Source organism: Mustela nivalis, assembly GCF_964662115.1.
Source record: "Mustela nivalis genome assembly, chromosome: 3".
NCBI lineage: Eukaryota > Metazoa > Chordata > Mammalia > Carnivora > Mustelidae > Mustela > Mustela nivalis.
This window is the reverse complement of record NC_139022.1, coordinates 96,384,816-96,402,619: the sequence shown is the minus strand read 5'-3', so window position 1 is coordinate 96,402,619 and position 17,804 is coordinate 96,384,816. Positions and strand designations below refer to the sequence as shown.

At 37.8% G+C, this 17,804-nt stretch overlaps 1 protein-coding gene across 5 annotated transcripts in view; it reads right to left on the bottom strand.

Moving 5' to 3' along the window:
* SLC38A9 (solute carrier family 38 member 9) overlaps positions 1 to 13,807 on the bottom strand; it is an 82,275-nt gene extending 68,468 nt beyond the window's left edge. Inside the window, exons 1-2 of one of the 5 annotated variants that reach the window (XM_082725999.1) lie at positions 13,326 to 13,807; positions 12,216 to 12,316 (exon numbers count right to left, since the gene is read on the bottom strand). The gene's annotated coding sequence lies outside the window, so the exon portion shown is untranslated. The remainder of the gene's footprint in view (positions 1 to 12,215; positions 12,317 to 13,325) is intronic. The other 4 variants (XM_082726000.1, XM_082725998.1, XM_082726002.1 and 1 more) reach the window with 4 other exon arrangements.
* Positions 13,808 to 17,804: the final 3,997 nt, after the last annotated feature.

The following is a 17,804-nucleotide window of genomic DNA, read 5'->3' as shown; positions in this document are numbered from 1 at the left end:
GTATTCCATACCACAAACTGTGCTTCATGTGGATTTGCAGAAGGTCAAAGACATGTGGATTTGCAGAAGGTCAAAGAATACTTAAAGCCAGGAATTTAACTTAAGGTTAATTTGCTTGGTAGGACTTCTAGGTAACTGCTAGAAACAAACAAATACAAATCTTTTCTGTGAGGACACACCTTGTTCCTATGCCTCAAAGAAGACCTGCTAACAATCTTCCAAGGACACTGAATAGTACACAGTAAAAAATAATCTAGCATGCAAAGAAATAAAATGCTTCTAGTGAGAACCAGGAGAAACATGAGCAGAAATAGATTCATAAAGACTTCAACTATAGGAATTATCAAAATAATACTAGAAAACAATTATGCTTCCCATCTTTAAATAAAAAACAAAGTGGATATACACACAATGGAATACTATTCAGCCAAAAAAATAAATCTTGCCATCTGCAGACATGGTTGGATCTAGAGAGGGTAATACTAAGCAAAGTAAGCCAGTCAGAGAAAGACCAATCTATATGGTATCATTCACAGATACAATTTGGGAACAAAACAGCAAACAAAAGAGAAAAAACAAACAACAACTTCTTAACTATAGAAAACAAACAGATGGTTACTAGAGGGGAGGTTTTTGGGGTGAATGGGTGAAATAGATGATGGGGATTAAGGAGTGTGTTTATCTTAATGGGCACTGAGTAATATATGGAACTGCTGAATCACTATATCGTACATTGAAACTAATACAACACTGAATGTTAACTATACTGAAATTAAAACAAAAAAAAAATAAAACAAATAAAAAAAGAAAATTTTAAGCACAATGTACTTAAAGAAGCTAAATTCATAGAAGCTAAATTGAAGAGGGTTTCGGGGCACAGTTGGTTAAGTGTCTGCCTTTGGCTCAGGTCGTGATCTGGGGGTCCTCTAGGATTGAGCCCCACATCAGGCTCCTTGCTCAGCGGGGAGCCTGCTTCTCCCTCTCCTTCTGCTTTTGCTCCCCACTTGTGCACGTTCTCTCTCTCTCTCAAATAAATAAATAAATAAAATCTTAAACAAAAAAGAGGTTTTTTTCCTTCTATTGTCAACTTGTTATTAAGAATTTTTGATTTGGGGAGGCTGGGTGGCTCAGTCAGTTAAGCATCTGCCTTCAGCTCAGGCCATGATTCTGGGATCCTGGGACTGAGCCCTACGTCAGGCTCCCTGCTCAGCAAGGAGTCTATTTGTCCCTCTCCCTCTGCCCCTCCCCACTGCTCATGCTCTCTTTCTCTCTCTCTTTCTCAAATAAATAAATATTAAAATTTTTTTTTTTTTTACTTAATGGTGTGTTGGGTAGTTCAGTTGATTAAGTGACCAACTCTTGATTTGGACCCGGGTCATGACCTCAGGATCCTGGGATTGAGCCCTGCATCAGGGCTCTCAGCAGGGAGTCTACTTGAGGATTCTTTCTCCCTCTGCCCCCCCCCCCACAGCTCACATGGTTCTCTTACTCTCTCTCAAAAATAAATAAATAAATCCTTAAAAAAGATTTTTATAAGATTAATTACATTAATATCTCACTTTGCATATAAAAGCTCATTCTACCAGCTTAGTTTACAACCTCAAATCCAATTCCCAGTACACACTGCAATAAATGTATTCTGTAAAACAAAGTGGATTACCAAAAAGTAACTCAGCATGTTTGACAAGAACCAGAATGAATTTTAATCCCCTCCAATAATAAAACAGCCAAAATTTTAAATGTGATGGATGGGTTTTAAAGTTCAAAACTGATGAACTAGAATGTATAGTTATATTCTAAAATATATAGAATATATAAAATACATAATAAATATGTATTTAGTTATATTATAAAATATATACATTCTATATATAGATATATAGAATAATACTAGAAACTATCTAGAACAGCAGAGAAAGAGAAAAAAAGTAAATGTGGAAACAAAGTTAAGAGACATGGGAGATAGAAAAAGAAGGCCTAACATGCATGTAATTGGAGAACCATAGACAGGAGATAGCAGAGGTAACATGTGGAGAGAGTGGCTGAGAATTTTCCACAATTCATAAAAGATAACAATCTACAAATTCAAGAAGTTTAATTAATTCCAACCAGAATTAATAATATTATCATAGAGTAGAAAAAAGGAATTAAAATTCCAGACCAAAGGGAAAAAAAGTCAAGTGAAGGTCTTGGAATTAGTGTTCTAAGGTCCTTATATTGTCCAGATTAACATTATGTTTGAAACAATGCATGTTATGATTTTAAAGGTAACTATTAACATAACAGAAAATAGTATGTGACTTAAAATTACTATAGTAAAGTAGGAAAAGGAGAAAAACATTAAAAAGGGAGGAAAAATAGAAAGCATAAAATAGTAAGATCCTTCCATTCTTTCTTAAAACCATGCTACAAAAAAAGTGCTCATTAGATTACTAATGACCAAGAGCCAATTGTTGTTATTTTTCAGTATTTAATTTACTCGCTCCATCAGAAATAAGTGTCATATATATATTTCCTTCTTAATAAACTAGATTCACTAGGGCTCCAAGTTTTCTCTATACCTTACTGGTCTCTCCTCTTTTGTCTCATTTACTGTTTACTTCTTGTGTCCCAGAATTCTTAAAATTGTAGTCTCAAGGTTCAGTGTTGGTTCCCTTCTCTATCTACCCTCAATTTGTGGATAATATTTTCTAATCTCATGGTTTTAGTAACACACCTGCATTGCATAATACAGCAGCCACCAGTCACCCATACATATATATATACATATATATATGTATATATATATATTAAAATTAAATTAAAAAAAAATTCAGCACCTGGGTCACACTAACCACATTTGAAGTGCTCAGTAGCCATACGTGCCTACTGGTTACCATATTGCACAGTGTAAAAATAAAACATTTTCATCATAACAGAAAGTTCTATTGATCTAGACAATGACAACTTCCACAGTAACATTTCTAGCCAACATTTCTCTCCTGGATTTAACATTCGCATATCCAACTGCCTACTTAACATCTTTTTTTTTTTTTAAGATTTTGTTTATTTATTTAGAGACAGCATGCAAGCAGGGGGAGAGGGAGAGAGAGTGAGAGAATCCTAGGCAAAGTCCCTGCTGAAACCACCATTTGTTATCAAGAATTCTACAACAGTTTTCTTTTTATTTATTTATTTATTTGACAGACAGAGATCGCAAGTAGTCAGAGAGGCAGGCAGAGAGAGAGCGGGAAGCAGGCTCCCCGCTGAGCTGAGAGCCTGATGCAGGGCTTGATCCCAGGACCCTGAGACCATGACCTGAGCCGAAGGCAGAGGCTTAACCCACTGAGTCACACAGGCGCCCCTCTACGACAGTTTTCTGATGGAGTTCCCTGCTTCTACCCTTATGCCCTTACTGTCTACTCTGTACACAGTAGGTAGAGTTGTAGAGAGGTATAGAGAAGGATTTGATCTCACCCAATTGGTTTTTATCACGGGGGGAAGTGCTATTAGACCCAGTGGGTAGACTAGGGATGTTGTTAAATATCCTACAATGAACAAAACAGCCTCCTACAACAAAAAATTATTTAGTCCAAAATGTCAATAGTTCTGAAGTTGAGAAACCCTGCTCTACGCAGGTAAAGTAAGAGGTTATGAAAGGAACAGCAGGAGAGGATCTTAAATGGTGATGGCAATATTGCATTTTTCAACTTGATTCTGCTTATATGGCCATTTACTTTATTATTATATATTTGTTTCATGCACTTAAAAAAAAAAAGATTTTATTTATTTATTTGACAGAGAGAGAGCGCAAGTAGAGTGGCAGACAGAGGGAGAGGGAGAAGCAGGCTCTCTGCTGAGCAGGAAGACCAATGCGGGACTTGATCCCAGAATGACCCGAGCAGAAGGCAGCCGCTTAACCAACTGACCCATCCAGGTGCCCCTTTATGCACTTTTCTAAATGGATGTTGTATTTCAGAAAAAAGCAGACACACACAAGAAAAGCAAACTCCATAAAGTGAAATAAATAGGTTTTAACATTTAAGGCAAGTGCTTTACCTTTATTCTTCAACTCTAAGTTACTATGACTATCCTCATTTTATAAATAAGTATACAAGGTACAGAGAAGTTAACTGATTACAAAGTTCGTAAGGGGGAGAGTTAGAATTCAAACCCAGGCAGTCTAAGCTCAAAGCCTGTATTCTTTGCCATTATGCTATGCTTCTTTCCTGTTCTTTGCCCTTTGTCTCTCTTATTTTTCACCTTCTGTTTCTTATTGCCAGACTACTTAAAACAAGTATAGTTATATTGGTGCTGTATTTGTTTAACGGAGTCTTAAGTCTGCTGTTGGTATTTTTCTAAAAATAGCATTTAGAACACAGTAGAAAATACTTTGAGTCAGCAATGCTTACCTGCCACTCACTACTTATGTAATTGAAGATTAACCACTTAACCTTCATGAATCTGTTTTCCCAACTGTGAAACTGAAACAATAGCATCCACCCCACTGGTGTGGTTGAAAATTAAATGAAATGATGCATGTTATACTTAGTACTTTGTAACAGGAAAACAAATGTTCAAACCCACTATTATTCCTCTCAGAAAACAAATGAAAAGATTTGTTGTTGGTTTGTTTATTTTTTTAAACATATGCAGCCTCTTGAGATTAACCTCTTCAAGTGAAAAATTCTGCAGTAATGAGGTAGGCAAAAGTCAAAATGCCACTATTAAGTGACATATATGTTGGTAACACATTCTATCTCAAGAATATGTACGTTTTCTTTCCTCAGTCATTCCTTTCCATTTCCCTCTTCTGTTTTCCAGCCCAGCATTTAAGCCAAAGGTCTCATTAACTTTTTAGTCTCACTAGAGACAAATAATGTTAAAGAAGTACCTTATGTAATAGTGATTTTTCAAAAAAAGTGAAATCAAAATCCTACCATCTCCAGTCCTGAAGGGCTTTATTTCTGTGTCATTCTATAGAGCACACAAGCAAAACTGATTATCTATTTTAAGATGAGACAACTAAAATACTGAGTAATGGCAAACCCTGAATAATAAATTCATTCAACAACTTCTCACCAAGCCTCTACAATGTACTGAAGTACTGAGAAAAAAATATTTTTTTAACTTATGGTTCCCAATCTTAATAAACTTAAAAAACATTATTATTTAAGAAGCCTAGAAGTCAGGTAACTTGTTCTAAATCACTTAAATAATAAGACCTAGTAGGATGTTAATTACCAATTTTGATTTTCAGTTCATCATTTTACTTTTAATTAAAGTGTACACCAATTGCTAGTCCTAGCTCCTAAATTAACTTTCCAATAGAGCAGTACAAAATTTATTTTTTTATGGTAAAAAGTTTACTCAACTGTTTAAAACACAGATTCACAAAATGCATTGTATGTATTTAGATTGAAGCATCAGAAATGATCCTGAATAAAAAGCATACATTATTCAAAGGTAATTGTTATTAATCTTTCATTAAGATGGAAGAAACTGAGGCAAGGTTAAGTAATTTCACAAAAATAGAGTTAGTTGAGAAACAGAAACACAAACTTGATCTTTCAGTTCCTTCCTCCTTCTACATAATAAAACTAATTAATAATTCAGTTGACTTGTTTGGTCTTAAATTTTAAACTGAAAAGCAGTATGTTTCAAGATTATTTGAACCACTAATTATAAAACTAGTATTGATATTCCTATTAAACTTCCTTAATTTAAAATGGTCAATGACTACTTAACCTGAAAAAATTGCTTCCTGGGTATAAAGAGTGAAAATATTCTATATAAAATACCAACAAAAAATACATTTTAAATTAAGGTGGACATAGCACAGGAATTAAAAACTTAGAAAAAAAGATATTGTAAAGAAGTTATTCTGTGTATTGGTTTGATATGATTTCAAATCTACTTGTTTACAACCTAAGTGAATAATTTTAACCTGTTTATGACAAAGCCAAAAAAAAAAAAAAGTTGTTTTAGAAGTAGTTTAAAAAAAAAAAAAAAGAAGTTGTTTTGATATAAGAACAAAGTTAAGCGTGCTAGGATGTTTTCATGGATAAGAACTCAGGAGCTTATTTGCTTATCAATAAAAACACAGGAAGAAGCAACTATGGCAAGGGGAATATCTGTACTATAAATAGTGAGTTTGGGAAGACTATCAGAGTGTTGGGTATGGGCAAGGTGACTCTTGTGATCTAAAATAGCTCTCTAAAGACCTGGGGGCAATTAGAACCTGCTGAGGCAAAGGATACTTTTATCTGCAGTGGTAAAAGCCATACAGCAGTCCAGAAGATCATCCTGTCCATCAACAGGGACAATGACCATCCCTAGCAACATGCTCTAACAACAGGAGACTTCTACTTTTGTGTAGGAAGCTGGACATTCACTCTGGTTGACTCAGCTGTCTTTCCCAAGTATCAACTCCAAAAAGTTACACCTTAAATAAATTTGGAATTTATTCCTTTCATCTCCTCTTGTCTTGAATGAGAGTATAATTAAATTTATCACCGATTAGGAGTATTTCTTTATTGGCTTATCAAGAGGCATCATTCTGTATACTACTGGCTTGTGAAATTCCCACAGTGAACCTCTGTTAAATAAACCATTTGGCAAATACAATCTCAATCTCAGCATTAACTTGCCTTCTGAAAAAAAACAAGTTACTAGCTTTACAGAATTTTTAAAACATTCTCTCAGTTTTAAAAATTAAATATTTTAGTGGCACCTGGGTGGCTCAGTGGGTTGAGGCCTCTGCCTTCGGCTAAGGTCATGATCCCGGGGATCGAGCCTCACATCGTGCGCTCTCTGCTCAGCGGGGAGCCTGCTTCCTTTCCTCTTTCTCTGCCTCTCTGCCTCCCTGTGATTTCTGTCTGTCAAAATAAATAAAATCTTAAAAAAAAAAATTAAATATTTTAGGAATTAAAAAGATGATTGTCAGCCAGTATCCTTTCTGGCTATTCATTCAAGAAAATCTAATGCACATAAAAACTTTTCTAAAAGACCATAAATTCAATTTGTACAAACATTAGGGAGATGCCAGGTACTGTTAAATTCTGTATAGAAGTTTGCTATCATTTCTGTACTTAATAAAACTAAACTTAATCAAGTCACAATAGAATTGCTAAGAAATACTAGAGAAGAATTTAAATTTTGACTGGGAGATACAGCCTTATTGCTCCTCAATCTCTAAAAACTGATAAAATCATCTTCAGAAAGCATTGCCAGGATATTCCTTCATTTGAATTATACACAATGCTTAATTTGGCGCATGGCCTACACTGGTTCATCAAGTAGAGTGTGGTAGTTGAAAGCTCATGTGTCAGACTGTCTGGGTTTGAATCCTGGCTCTGCTATTTTCTATGTGACTTTGATTTAAACTCCCTAAGACTCACTGGTTCAGGGAATAATAAAAGTACTAGTCTTATAGGGTTTGAGATTTGAGATAATGTACATAATGTGCCTTCACTCACAATGAGTGTTCAACAAACACAGCTATCATTTTATTATGAGTTTGGCTCTTTAAACTAGTTAGTAAAATTATGTGTTGGCTTAACTTAGTGGTATGAATAAAATCAGCTGATGTATCTATATGCCTTTAGTATAGAGTGAGTAAACTCGGTGAGGTAAGAAAGATAAAGAAGTTGAGCTTCACAGTATTACTGAACTGTCACAAAAAGAAAAGACCTAAAGGGAAGAAATCATTTCTGAAGAAGAAAACTGGATGTCACTTTGGAGAAAAACCCAGGGAAAAAGAAAAATCAATAAATAAGTAGTGGGAGTTGGGACTAACATTTATTTACTGAACACCTATTCCTGGCCTAAGTTTTTACATGTTATTTAATTGCAACTAATCTTAGAATTTGGAAAAAAGGTACTACTTTCAAATTATAAAAAAAGAAACTGAAACTCATAAGTAACTTGTCCTATATCATTTGGCTAATAAAGCCACAGCTGAGATGGAAACCAGGTTACTTAGGTCCCAAATGTTACTTCCAGTTTACTGTGATGACTGTCCAGACTTCGGTTTTTAACCAATACGCTCTGCAATATTGGTTCCTATACTAAACTGAGAATGCGACTGAGTTTAGGAAGAGAGGATTCTTTTAACTTCTGGAAATCAATACTTTTGCTGAAATTAAATATTAGAAAACCCAGAATAAGAAAAATCTAGAAAGGTCCTGGGACCTCAGTCAGCCTTCCCAAAAATGATAATCAAAGTTAGGGAAAATGTGAGGGGTGTTCAGGATTTGACAAAAAGTTTCCAGTTTAATCACATATGTGTGTTTGTTCTGAGCAAATCTGAAATGTTGTGGTGTTGCCAGATTAGCTCTTTATTCCAAATAAGCAAGAACAATGATACTATCTCAGTGATCTAAATAAGCCTTAAATGAGTCCAAACCCTATAATGCCTTTCCAGGATTTAATAATATTCAAGTAAATACAAAGAATTGTAAGAAAATTGGTAATTTTCAGTTGCCTCAATTAGTCAAATAGCTTGACTTCAAATACCCCAAAAATGCTATTTCAAAGGAAATATAATGCCTTTTGGAAGTCTTGATGAGTACAACTACAAGATATTCTCAAGTTTGATGAATTTAAGAGCAAATTAGAGGTCCAGAGCTAATGCTACATAGATAATAACACAAAATAGCACCATCAATAATTAACTAAAATGTTAAATACTCCTATACCATTAATTTGCCTCAGACAACACTGATACAGGGATCTAAACATAAAAGATGACATAAACAGATAAAATCACTTCTAATGGCTCAAACCTGAGGTTTTTAAAATTTTTTTTGTATTTTAAATATTTTATTTATTTATTTGAGAGAGAGAGAGAATGAGAGAGGGAACACAAGCATGGGGAGTGGAAGAGGGAGAAGCAGGCTTCCCCTTGAGCAGGGATCCTAATGTGGGACTTGATCCCAGAACCCTGAGATCATGACCTGAGACAAAGGCAGCTGCTTAATGACCGAGCCACCCAGGCACCCAGTCCTCTGAGTTTTAAAACAAAGTCATAGAAGCAAGACTATTAATGTTAAAGCTAAGTCATTTAATAATATATCCCACTTACTTTAAAATTGGTTCAGTATGGAGTCTCAAAAGGAAAATAACAGTTTACTGAACTGCTTGCTGATATCTGCACTGAAAAATACTCTTTTTCCATAAAAAGGACATAGAAAGCCACTTGATATAAAGAAAGTTCATTTGATATAAATTCTTAAAAGGTATTGACTGTAAATTTTACTATTAGGCAAAGAAGACATCCAGATGGCCAACAGACACATGAAAAAGTGCTCCACATCACTTGTCATCAGGGAAATAAAAATCAAAACCACAAAGAGATGCTACCTAACACCGGCCAGAATGGCTAAAATTAACAAGTCAGGAAACAACAGATGTTAGTGAGGATGCGGAGAAAAGGGAACTCTCCTACACTATTGCTGGGAATGCAAGCTCGTGCAGCCACTCTGGAAAACAGCATGGAAGTTCCTCAAAAAGTTGAAAATAAAGCTACCCTATGACTCAGAAATCGCACTACTGGATATTTACCCTAAAGATACAAATGTAGTGATCCACAAGGGTATATGCACCTGAATGTTTATATCAGCAATCTCCACAATAGCCAAACTGTGTAGAGAACCTAGATGTCCATCAAGAGATGAATGGATAAAGAAGATATGGTAGGAGCGCCTGGGTGGCTCAGTGGTTTAAGCCACGCCTTTGGCTCAGGTATGATCTCAGGGTCCTGGGATCTAGCCCCACATCGGGCTCTCTGCTCAGCAGGGAGCCTGCTTCCCCCTTTCTCTCTGCCTGACTCTCTGCCTGCTTGTGATCTGTCAAATAAATAAATAAAATCTTAAAAAAAAAAAAAAGATATGGTATATATATATATAATGGAATACTGGGTAGCCATTAAAAGAAATGAAATCTTGCCATTTGCAACAACGTGGATGGAACTAGAGGGTATTATGCTGAGCGAAATAAGTCAATCAGAGAAAGACAATTATCATATGATCTCTCTGATATGAAGAATTTGAGAGGCAGGGCAGGGGGGTTGTGGGGGGTAGAGGAGGAAAAAATGAAACAAGATGGGATCGGGATGGAGACAAACCATTAAGAGACTCTTAATCTCATGAAACAAACTGAGGGTTGCTGGAGGGTGGAGGGGTAGGGATAGGGTGGCTGGGTTATGGACTTTGAGGAGGGTATGTGCTATGGTGAGTGCTGTGAAATGTGTAAGCCTGATGATTCACAGACCTGTACCCCTGGGGCAAATAATACATTATATGTTAATAAAAATAATTTTTTAAAAAGGTATTGATTGTAAATATCAGTATATTTCAAAGGATGTCAGCTCTTTTCCACACTAGGCTCAGAAGTGTCCTTTCACAATTCTTTGCAAAAGCCAGTCTACAGTGTCTAGCTAAGATGCTAGCATCCATCTGCAATAGGACCCATCAATTTTAGCCCAAACAAAAGTAGAGTTGATCCCCGAACAAAGCAGAGGTTAGGGGCAGCAACCTCAAACCCCCAACCCCACAGCTGAAAATGCACATGTAACTTTTGACTCTCCCAAAACTTTAGTAATAGCCTACTTTTGACTGAAAGCCTTCCTGATAGCATATGTAGTTGATTAACACATATTGTGTATATTGTACGCATTAAACACCGTATTCTTACACTAAAAGCTAGAGAAAGCAAAATGTTATTAAGAAAATCATAAGGAAAATACATTTACAGTACTATACTGTAAAAAATTCACATATAACTGGACCTCTGAAGTTCAAACTTGTGTTAAGGGTCAATTGTATTATGGACCCAGCATACAAGTATTTATCTGTTCTTTCTCAAAGACTGAAAATTAGTATTACCTAATACCTCTGCATATGGTAGAAGTTCAAATACTATATTTACATTCAGCTTAGCGGAGCAAGGGTTCACAAATTTTTTTCTGTAAAGGGTCAAATAATAAATATTTTCCACTTTGTGAGCCTTATCATTTCTGCAGCTACTCAACTCTGTATTTTATAATTTTTTAAAAGATTTTATTTATTTATTTGACAGAGATCACAAGTAGGCAGAGGCAGGCAGAGAGAGGGGAAGAAGCAGGCTCCCTGACAAGCAGAGAGCCCGATGTGGGGCTCAATCCCAGGACCCCAGGATCATGACCTGTGCGGAAGACAGAGGCTTTAACCCATTGAGCCACCCAGGCACCCCTCAACTCTGTATTTTAACACAGAAGACAATATATAAATGAGTGAGCATGGCAGTGTTCCAATAAAACTTTTTAAAACTTTTTTCAATTTTTAAAAATACTTTCATTTATTTGACAGAGAGCACAAGCAGGGTTTAGAAGAGTGAGAGGGAGAAGCAGGCTCTCTGCTGAGCAGGAAGCCTGAGGTGGGGCTCCCTGGGATCACGACCTCAGCAGAAGGCAGACACTTAACTGACTGCCCCCCAATAAAACTTTATAAAAAATAAATGCATCTGGGGGCAATGGTCATAGCAAATCTGGTCATAGTTTGGTCACTTCTGTACTACGCCAATATAAAAGCTAATGGTACCACAGCATAAAAAAGGCAGCTTGGTGAAAGAAGTTATGCTATGTATACATGTTTTCATCTATAGAAGTCTGCAACTGCTATAATGTCTGGTAATGAATTTATCTCAAACTCTTCCTTCTGAATCACTTAATGGTCAGCCAATAAGAGTTGTAAAGCTCCAATTCTGAGGAGACTGGTAGAACATGCTTCCAAACTGATCAATAAATGCTTCAAAAGCTGTTAAATTTCACCGTGCTGGAGGGCAATGTAGTCTAATAAAGAAATTACCAGCCAAAACAATGCAATGGGAACACTAAATGCTCTTCAGTTCTGTTATGCAGTAAGAAAGAATGCTGATGATGGACTGAAATTTAAGTGTATTATAAAATGCAGGCCCAGTAGAAGTTTTTAATCTCCTAATTTTTTTTAACTTTTATGCTCATATCTCCTTCTTAAAAAATACTATAAATATTATTTTATTTTATAGTTCAGGTGGGTATTCCCAACCTCGTATGCCGTTTACCTGTTACTGTAAATATGTAGGGTACTGTAAAATCAAATTAGCATGCTATTTTTATATGACTCAGATATACAGCATTTAGGATTCAGAGAAGCAATCTACAGCTAAGTGTTCCCAGAGGTAGGAAAGAAAAGGTCACATGTTAATTTGCTACCAACCTTTTATATTACTATTAAGTTTGTAGAGATTTTTCTTTAAGTTAAGGCCGGGGTTTCCTTGATCTATTGAGAAATTTAAAAACTTGCCCTTCAGCGTCTGCCTATTATTTTGTATAGGTAAGCATAAAAAAAAAAAAAAAAGAGTGGGGGCGCCTGGGTGGCTCAGTGGGTTAAGCTGCTGCCTTCGGCTCAGGTCATGATCTCAGTGTCCTGGGATCGAGTCCCACGTCGGGCTCTCTGCTCAGCAGGGAGCCTGCTTCCCTCTCTCTCTCTCTGCCTGCCTCTCTGTCTACTTGTGATCTCTCTCTGTCAAAGAAATAAATAAAATCTTAAAAAAAAAGAAAAGAGTAACAGGTTAGAGTTTGCTGCTGTACTGATCTCAGCAATAGATTACGGCAGTGCTTCAGAGTAATGAAAATTAGGTTTTAATCAAGTTGGCCATTAACTGGCTGGCTGGTCATGCGCGAGGCAGTTTCTCCAACTTGGTGGACCTTAGTTTCCTCATCAGTAAAGTGAAGAGAATGTGCTTTACTAGCTATTCTCAAAGGCCTCCTCCAGCTCTAGTATTCTAAGACAGCTAAGATATAAAGTCACCTACTATCAAGACAGCCGCTCTCACATTTGAGCCGGGGAAAAGAGAGGCGAGGACTTAATTCTTTCGGCCCCCCACCCATCTGTGGTCCTAGCCCCAGACACTAATGTGCTCCTTCCCAGGATCTCCTTTCTCCAGCTCTTCCTTACTCGGGACAGAGAAGGGTCTCCCGTTCTCTCAATAATTCCAGTTCTCCTCCTTCTCACCCGGGTGTTTACCCATCATCACCCCCAGGCTCAAACACGCACCGACTCCCCATAGCCCCCTGAACTCTCTCTGCACCCGCGGGAGTCACCAGAGCCAGGAGGAGCGCGCGTCGCCCCTCTGGAGTGGTCTCCTCAGTCCCCGACTTTGTCCTCACGGATCCCCTAATAAGCAACTGTTCCGACGCGTTTCACTAAAGAACTTCCCCGGCAACAGCCGGCTCCACAGCAAGCTCAGCGGTTCCCGCCGCTTCCCCTCTATCCCCTCCGCCCGTACCGAGGGGTCATTTTGTAAGACCAGGGAACATGCCCTACCTGCTTCCGCCAAGGGCTCAGTCTCCGAAAAGTCGGAGACCCTTTCCCAAATCCTCTCAACTTGCTGTAGCAGGGTTTCTCCTCTCCTGAACAGGAAGAGGCAATAGCTTAAGCCGCGGGGGCCGGCGGGGGATGGAGTTCTGAGCGCGTTAAGTCGGCAGCTGCTGTCAAACCTCCCGCCCCTGGGGACTACAACTCCCAGAGGTCTCTGCGAGAGTCACCATGCCTCTCGCCGCAGAGCCGCGTTCTCTAGCTTTGGAAAGGCGGGGTGGTTCAGGTTCGCAAATTTCATCCCTGCTCAGTGATGTTTGGCGTTGTGTGAGATGCTTGCCTGACGACCAAAGTCGCCTAGAAGAAGAAATGCCATCTTCTGCAGTCCTTACACCTCCAGAGGTTACCTAGGAAGGGGTTGACGTGACATCTCCATCTAGAGCTGACCTCCCATTATCAGTCTCTTCTCCGGCTCTTCTGCCTTGTGTTTTGTACTGTCGTCACGTGCCTGAATCCCACAGACAGCGAGAGAAACTGGTTTGAAAAACGTTGAGTTGGCATTCTCACTCTTTTGGCTGGACACTTAATTTGTTGTTGTTGTTCTGTTTTCCTTTCTTTTTTTTTTTTTTTTTAAATTATTATTCTTTTAATGCGTTGACAAATTCGTCCCTAGGCGAAAAGAAGGGCTTTGGGAGTATTTTAACCCATTCTTAACATCCCTCGCAATTTCAACCAAAACCCCCGAGATTAACCTGTAATCTAAGTAAAATTAATGTGCTTGTTGTAAAAAGTCAGCTCAATCAAAGTCCCTTGGGAAGCATATAGCAACACCTAAGGGCTTCTTACATAGGAAGGGCTTTTTTTTCTTTTTTCCTTAAGAAAAACAACTAGAAGAAAACAAGAAATGCAATGGGATAAGGAAACCAAATTAACGATTCCAAATTTAACAGCTAATATTGAGTCCTAAGCACTTTACATACAATACTTTAAGTCTCTACCATGATGTAGAAGTGTATATTATTCCCATTTTACAAATAAGGAAATAGTCTTACAGAATTTAAGTAACTTCCCCAAGGCCAAACAAGAAGAAAGTGGCAGAAGAGTCAGACTTCCAACTGACGTCTTATTTCAAAGCCTGAGTTCTCAAACATTATCAAACATTCCCTATATTACTGAGGACTTGACAACAGGCAGATGATACAATGAATATTGGCTTTATGACAGGTAAAATTTATTTTGCTAATGGTGTCCTTATTCCAAACATTTTGCAGTTACTCTTTTACCTACCTTTAAATAAACATTCTTGGGGCACCTAAGTGGCTCAGTGGGTTAAAGCCTCTGCTTTTGGCTCCGCTGGAATCGAACCCCACATTGGGCTGTCTGCTCAGTGGGGAGCCTTCTTCCCCCCAACCCTGCCTGCCTCTCTGTCTACTTGTGATCTCTGTCAAATAAATAAATAAAACCTTTAAAAAAATAAATAAACTAACATTCTTTTGATGACTTCAATGATAGTAAAATTTTCTTCTTTCGCTGCATTCCAGGTTGAGAAAATAATTTTAGGCAAGACCAAAAAGCACAAAATTGAATGGTATGGAGTGACATCAGTGAAAATGGTAAAGTAGGGAACTTCAAAATGTTGCTTCCATAAAAGCAATGAACAAATTGGCAAAACTGCTGGAATAACTTTTTTTTTTTTTTTTTTTAACTCTGGCATGTAATGATAAGATGTAAAACAACCAGAGAACACTTAAGAAAAGAATGCTGAATTTTGACAGGAGAGCACCATGATCATCTCCTACTCTCCAGGTTGGTAGCGGCCTTAAAAATAGTAGCTTCTGGGGGCGCCTGGGTGGCTCAGTGGGTTAAGCCACTGCCTTCGGCTTGGGTCATGATCTTAGGGTCCTGGGATGGAGTCCCGCATCGGGCTCTCTGCTCAGCAGGGAGCCTGCTTCCCTCTCTTTCTCTCTGCCTGCCTCTCCGTCTGCTTGTGATTTCTCTCTGTCAAATAAATAAATAAAATCTTTTAAAAAAGAAAATAGTAGCTTATGTTCCTGATGTAGGTTGCTGGTATCGGAGGGAGCAATATGGACCTTATTCTCAAGAAATTGTAATTAAGCATTTTCACCTATCTGTTGGTTCCCTGAAAGTTTGGCTCCACTGCTTGCCTTTATTTTGCCTGCCTTGGAATGTCCCCAGGGCTTAGGCAGCTTTCTAGGACTTAGTGTGTTTGTAAAAAGCATTTAAAATGAATGAATTAGTCACTAAGTCTACTAAGTAGTTAGGTCCAAATTAATAAGCATTTATGTCCTAACAACTTCGTAGCCACTTAAAATATGTTGAATTGAAGTTGAATGAAAAATATTTTATTTCATTCTTAAGTAGCCCCGGTTGTTTACTAATGGGAAGTGTACATCTATTGGGCACTTCCTAACTTCTCAAACTTGAAGTCATGTGGGATAGCACTGTCCTTGTTTTGTGCTTCACACTGGATTTTGCACACTTTCTTGAGACCATAGCAACCACTGAAAACTCAACTTGGTGGATATGATGTTATCCAAGAAATTAACTTGATCTAATGTTGAAATTGTTAATTATCTCAATGTAGTAGTTCACATGGTATCTGACAGATGTTGCTGTGTTTTCCTCAAAAATTTAAAATACCCTGGGGCACCTGGGTGGTTTAGTAGTCTCTGAAGGATCCAACTCTTGGTTTCTGCTCAGGTTCTGATCTCATAGCTCTTGAGATCAAGCCCCACACCTGGGCTCCATGTTTAGCAGGCGTCGGCTTGGTTATTCTCTCTACCCCTCGTCCCCCTCATGTGCACTCTCTCTGTCTAAAATAAAGAAATAAATCTTAAAAAAAATACTGTACTCTGGGGGTCCCTGGGAGTTTCCTGTGGTACTCTCACAGTTTAGGGACTGCAGGTCACTAGCCATGATTTCTACAACAAGGATTGTTAAACTTTCTATAAAGGGCCCAATAGTAAGTTTTCTAGGCTTTCTGGCCATATATTCTCTGTCATCAATTACCTGATCATGTCTTTATGGCATAAAAGGAGTCAACATAAACAATATGTGAACAAGTGGAGTGGCTGTGTTCTAATTTATTTATAGAAACAGGTACTGGGCTGGGTTTATCCCCAGGACATAGTTTTCTGACCCTCAGCTTAGAAGATGCAAAGTGGAGATTTTTGTGTATTAGTTGCAGTTTTCCTAAGGAGAAGAGTATTTTCTCAATAATTTGGTTACCCCAAGTTGAAATGTGTTTGAGAAATGTAGTAGAAACACTTGCATCTGGGCACCTGCATGGCTCAGTCAGTCAAGCATCTGCCTTTGGCTCAGGTTGTTATCTCGGGGCCCTGGATTGGGTTCCCTGCTCATTGGGGAGCCAGCTTTTCCCTACCCCCTCATGCTCTTTCTCACACACACTCTCTCTCTGTCAAATAAATAATTGCTTTAAAATAAAATAGAACAGAATAATTTCAAGTTTACAAAAGAAGTTGCAAAGATAGTGCAAAGAAATCCAATATATCCATTACTCAGTTATCAATTGTTACCATTTTGTCATATTCATCTATTGTCTCCCTTCTTCCCTCCTTCTGTCTCCTCACTTTTTCTCTGTCTCTCTCTCTTTGCATACATTTTTCCCCCTAAACCATTTGAGATTAAATTGCACACCATATGCCTCTGCTTCTAAATTCTTTAGTGTTTATTTCCCAAGAAAAGGGTTTTCACAGTATAATGGTCAAGACTAGACCTTTTAAAAATTGGTACAAGGCTCTTATTTAATTTATAAGCCTATGGCAAATTTCACCAATTGTTTCAATAATGTCCTTTATGAGATGTTTTGTTCTGGGTCTTTTTTCCTCATCCAGAACCCAACACAGGATTGATCATGTATTGCATTTAGTCTTCAAGTCTCCTTAGGCTCCTTTATTCTGGAATAGCTCCTGAAGACTTTCTTTCTTTTTCATGACATTGACATTTTTTTGTTTGGTTTTTAAAGATTTTATTTATTTACCTGAAAGACAGAGTGAGAGAGAGAAAGCATGAAATGGTGGAGGGTCAGAGGGAGAAACAGACTCCCTGCTGAGTGGGAGCCCGGTGCAGAACTCCATCCTGGTACTTGATCCTGGGACTCTGGAATCATGACCTGAGTGAAGATAGACGCTTAACCAACTTAGCCACCCAGACACCCATAACATTGATGTTTTTGAAGCATATAGGCCATTTAGTAAAATATCCCACAATTTGAATTTACCTAATATTACCTTGTGATTAGATTCATTATGCATTTTTGGTAGGATTAATACATAAGTATTATAGAGTCTTTCTCATGCATTTTATCATGAGGCACATGAAACTAAGATTCTAATATTAATTGCAACATGAGAAGAGGGTTTCCCACACCATCAAATAATTCTTGACACCAACTGGTGTTCTACAATTTAACTCAATTCTAATACTATCTACCTGGAGATAGTTCCA